Raw genomic sequence first — 5386 nt, 5'->3', positions numbered from 1 at the left:
GCGAGGACTGGAATTGAGACCCGCTGGTCTAAGTGACATCTGACCATTTCAGCTGTCCTCCCTAACATCCCTCTACATGTTAGATACAGCCCCATTTTTAGGTCAATTAAGAGGCCAACTTGCATTCGTTAGCCTTTCACACTGTCTCGAGGACATTGATTGCTTCCACGTTAGTTCATGTTCCTTCTGTTGTTGATGCTGAAATAGCTCTTTTTTCCTGGTTTTGGGCAAGAAGGCTCGTTGGTCTAGGGGTATGATTCTCGCTTTGGGTGCGAGAGGTCCCGGGTTCAAATCCCGGACTACCCCTACTTTAGGTTAAAACGTGAAGCTTTATTGTCTCATTGCATTCACAAACATTATGGCAGGATTTTTCCAATCAGGCAGACACGGATGGCTAAGCCAGGCCGGTTAGCTCAGCTGGTTAGAGCGTGGTGCTAACAACGCCAAGGTCGTGGGTTCGATCCCCGTACTGACCAGCTGTTTTTATTGTCTGGGGGCTCATCTCTTCTCTGCTCTTCAGCGCCGACAAAGAGTAGGGTGATCTCACTGAAATGCCTGCTTGCTAAGTAGAGGTTTGTTGTAGCCGAAATAGCTCAGTTGGGAGAGCGTTAGACTGAAGATCTAAAGGTCCCTGGTTCGATCCCGGGTTACGGCAACATCTCACACACTTTTCCCTTTTTTAAAGCGGGCCATTGACCAAAAATCACTGGGTTCCAACCTCTCTGTATAACTGCTTCCCCACAGCCAGAGAGCTATCTGTTTCCAAGTTGGCCTCAAACTAATCAGTTTCGGTTCCATGGTGTAATTGTCAGCACTCTGGGCTTTGAATCCAGCGATCTGAGTTCGAATCTCGGTGGAGCCTGTGTGCTTTCTTGCCACAGGAAAAGATAAAACAGCACTAGTTTGGCGATGGTGCCAGTGTTTGTGGCCCTGTGAGCAACAGCTGCACCAGTTAAGGTTCCATGGTGTAATGGTTAGCACTCTGGACTCTGAATCCAGTTATCCGAGTTCAAATCGCGGTGGGACCTATTTTGCCACCAGTTTGCGCAAGACAATGTCTGAAATACTTTTCGGCACCTTTTAGTCCAAAAAAATTAACTAACGTAGAGAGTGTGGCCGCATTGCATCGATGCTCAGTCTGTCTCTTTAGGGCAGTGGTTCTCAAACCTGTCCTGGAGGCACCCCTGCCCTTGCACATTTTTATTGTCTCCCTTATTAGACACACCCAAATCTCGCGGTCTCTACTAATGAGCTGATGATTTGAAACAGGTGTGTTAGATGAGGGAAACATTCAAAATGTGAAGGTTGGAGAGGACGGAAGATTTTGGACGAAGCGAAGGCAGATTGCAACCGAACTGTATTGTGAGTGTAACGATGGGCGATAGCTCGGATGGTAGCGATAATTATGGAAGGGTTTCAGATATGGAGATTAGCCAAACAAAAAAGGCAAGGAAAAAATCTTGGTCTGAAGCGAGTAGTGGAGGGGAGGGTAGACAAGTTAACAAAAAGATTAAAGCTAAATCTAAGGGGAACAGTAGACCTGACTTAGATGATAAGCAGGAAGAGTGGAAAGTTATTATCACGCTCAGTAATGATAAAGGTCATTTAAAGTGAAGTGAAGTGACATTCAGCCAAGTATGGTGACCCATACTCAGAATTTGTGCTCTGCATTTAACCCATCCAAAATGCACACACACAGAGCAGTGAACACACACACACACACCCGGAGCAGTGGGCAGCCATTTATGCTGCGGCGCCCAGGGAGCAGTTGGGGGTTCGATGCCTTGCTCAAGGGCACCTAAGTCGTGGTATTGAAGGTGGAGAGAGAACTGTACATGCACTCCCCCCACCCACAATTCCTGCCAGCCCGGGACTCGAACTCACAACCTTTCGATTGGGAGTCCGACTCTCTAACCATTAGGCCACGACTTCCCTATTTTCACCCAGTTCAAGTGACCAAAGCAATTGAGAAGGATATGGGGAAAATTAAATACGCTAAACTACTGAATAACAGAAGAATTCTAATTTCAGCAATAAATAAGAAGCAGCAGGAAATGATTTTGAAAATGAGTAATCTTGGTGGTGGAAAGATTAAAGTGCATGTACCAGGAATGGCAGCAAAGCTAAGAGGAGTGATCTCAAATGTTCCACTGGAAATGTCTGTGGACGAGGTAAAGAGTGAGATTAAAGGTGGGAAAGTATTAGAGGTGAAAAGGCTCCAAAGCAATAAAAGTGGTATTAAATCAGACAGTCTATCTGTATTGCTTGTTTTTGAAAAATCCTTACCTTATGAAGTTCAAATAGGCTGGATCAATTACAAAGTTAGGAAGTATATCCCTCAACCATTGAGATGCTTTAAGTGCCAGAGAATGGGTCATACAGTACAACAATGTAAATGGAGACAAAGATGTGCGAAATGTGGAGGAGACCATGAATATGGAAAATGTAATAAGGATACCAAGCTAAAATGCTGCAACTGTGGAGGTGAGCATAGTGCTGCATATGCTGGATGTGTGGTCCAGAAACAAGCTAAAGAAGTACAAAGGTACAAGGTTGTGAATAAGATGTCATATGCAGAGGCTATTAAAGACATAGGCAACTATGAAACAAAGAAAAATAGTCAAATAGAGAGTCATGAAAACCTCAATGAAAATGTAATATATGGAGCAGCAGGCCTACCTCAGAGGTTAAACATAAAGAGATGTCAGCCAGGAAAAGTAGGCCCAATAACCATTGCCATACAGCAACCATGTAAACATAAGTGTATAGTGGAGGAGAACACCTTGATGGTATAAAAAAAGAGCTTTGTAGCTTTTATATGCAAAGTTGTGAATGTTGCCACACGACAAGAAAGGAAAAGTGACAGGATCAAGACCGTGGTAGAAGCTGCAGAGGAATTCTTGGGTATCAAAGATTTAAAAGCAAAAGATATACATGACAAGCTAAGCACTAATAATGATGGAGGGTCTCAGAGTATTACTTAAATTTATTATGGTATTCCATCTGTTACAATGGAATGCTAGGAGTCTGACTGCAAATGGACAAGAATTTAAGAAGTTTATAGTAGAGTCTGAAGTCAAACCTGATACTATTTGCATTCAAGAGACCTGGCTAAGGCCTCACCTTGATTTTATTATACCTGGTTATGAGTCTGTTAGGTTTGATAGAGGTGGGAATCAGGGTGGAGGATGTGCAACATTTGTAAGGAATGGGATACCATTTAGAAGAATAGAAACTACAACAGAAATAGAATGTGTAATTACTGAAATTTATAAATCAGATGGACACTTAGTAGTAATAAACTTATATAACCCTAGTAAATCATTAAACCTAGAAACATTAGAGGGAATAATAAGTAGACAAGGGAACCGGAAAGAAATATGGTGTGGAGACTTCAATGCACATAATAGTCTTTGGGGAAGTAAGCATACAGATAATAATGGAGAAGCAGTGGAGGAAATGATGAATGTTAGGCAATTAGTTTGTTTAAATAATGGGAATGGTACAAGAATTGATATACGTTCTAACACACTGTCTTGTATTGATCTCACTCTGGTCTCTAATAAAATGTCACACTCTTGTGAATGGAAGGTGATAGAAAGTACAAGTATTGGAAGTGACCATTTTCCAATATTTTGCTCTATAAATATTGAAATAGATCTCCAAGAAAGGCCTAATCATAAGAAATAGGAGTTTGAAGAAGCTGATTGGGAAAAATTTAAAAAAATATGTTGTATTTCAGCAGAGACAGTCTCAATGCAGGGTGATATTGAGGAATGTGCATCTGAGGTTACACATTTAATAATGAATGCAGCATTAAAAAGCATACCATTTAAGTCAGTTGGGGGGAATAGGAAAATGGTCCCATGGTGGAATGATACATGTACAAAAGCTATTAAAGAACGAAATCGGGCAATGAGAATGTTAAGAGGTAATTTGAACCAAGATAACTTAATTGATTATCAGAGGAAAAAGGCTCAGGCACGAAGAATAATTAAGAATAGTAAACAAAATGCATGGAAGAACTATTGTTCTACTATAGGGAGGGAAGTTAAAATAGGAGAAGTGTGGTCAATGATGAAGAAAATGAGTGGGAAAAAAAGTGTATACTAAAATACCTGTATTAGAGGATGATGGAATACTGGCAATAACAGATAAAGAAAAGGCAAATGCATTGGGAAAGAAGTTTGCCAGTATTCATAGTGGGGATCATTTGGATGATATACATAGATTACATAAAGAGAAGGTTCTTAAAGAAAATAGAGATGTGTTTATTAAAAAAGATTGTGAGGAATGTACTATGGATGCAGAAATGAACTTGAATGAACTAGTGATAGTATTAAATGATATTAAGAATACTGCTACAGGAGAAGATCAACTAAGTTACATCATGTTCCAGAAAATACCTGGGAAAGTATTGCAGATAATATTAAAGTTATTTAACAAGATATGGGAAGACGGTAAAATACCAAAAAGCTGGAAAAGAGCATTAATATTGCCATTTAATAAACCTGGGAAAGACCCGAATAATGCTGGTAATTATAGACCTATTGCCCTTACGTCACATCTCTGCAAGTGGATGGAGAAGATACTAGTCAGAAGACTTAACTGGACCCTCGAATATAGAGGATTATTCGCACCATATCAAAGTGGATTTAGGAAAGGGCGTTCCACAATGGATGCGGTGGTGAAAGTAAGCAATGAAATAGAAAAAACTTTTAAAATGAAAGAAATAATGAGTATTGTGTTCTTTGATATTGAAAAAGCTTATGATTTCATGTGGAGGGAAGGGCTGTTAATTAAAATGAACCAAATGGGAATTAGAGGTAGGTTTTATAATTGGGTCTTAGACTTTCTGTCAGAAAGAAGATTTAGAGTTAGAGTGGGATCAGGAATTTCTGAGGAATTTGAAATTGGTAATGGAATTCCACAAGGTAGTGTTATTAGTCCAGTTTTATTTAATGTTATGATCAATGATATTTTTATGAATCTGGACAGAAGGATTGGATCAGCTTTGTATGCAGATGATGGGGCCATCTGGGCAAGAGGACGAGATCCTATAAGGGTAAGAAATAAAATCAAGGAAGCCATAGGAAAGGTAGAACAATGGTCGTATAGCTGGGGCTTTAAGCTTTCTCCAAGTAAGTCTTGCCATATGATATTTACAAGGAAGAAAGGGATAGAAAAACAGAACCTACAGTTATATGGACATAATATGGAAACAGTAGATCATTTTAAATATCTTGGTATGTGGTAAGACCAAAAGGGAACATGGAAAATACACATTGAAAAGGTGGAATCAAAATGCAAGAAAGTCATCAATTTAATGAGAGCAGTAGTGGGGAAAGACTGGGGAGCAAATAAACAATCACTAATATATATTTAC

General features: G+C 39.8%; 2 non-coding genes across 2 annotated transcripts; both read left to right on the top strand.

The window, feature by feature from the left end:
* The first annotated feature begins 402 nt into the window (after window positions 1-402).
* Window positions 403-476, top strand: trnav-aac (transfer RNA valine (anticodon AAC)). The gene has a single exon. It is a non-coding gene; the product is annotated as a tRNA-Val (tRNA).
* Window positions 477-582: 106 nt separating this feature from the next.
* On the top strand, window positions 583-655 carry trnaf-gaa (transfer RNA phenylalanine (anticodon GAA)). Its single transcript has one exon. It is a non-coding gene; the product is annotated as a tRNA-Phe (tRNA).
* The last annotated feature ends 4731 nt before the right edge of the window (window positions 656-5386 follow it).

This window comes from Carassius carassius, chromosome 8 (genome assembly GCF_963082965.1).
Source record: "Carassius carassius chromosome 8, fCarCar2.1, whole genome shotgun sequence".
Classification (NCBI taxonomy): domain Eukaryota; kingdom Metazoa; phylum Chordata; class Actinopteri; order Cypriniformes; family Cyprinidae; genus Carassius; species Carassius carassius.
The sequence above is the reverse complement of the archived record's forward strand: the minus strand, read 5'-3'. Positions and strand labels throughout refer to the sequence as shown.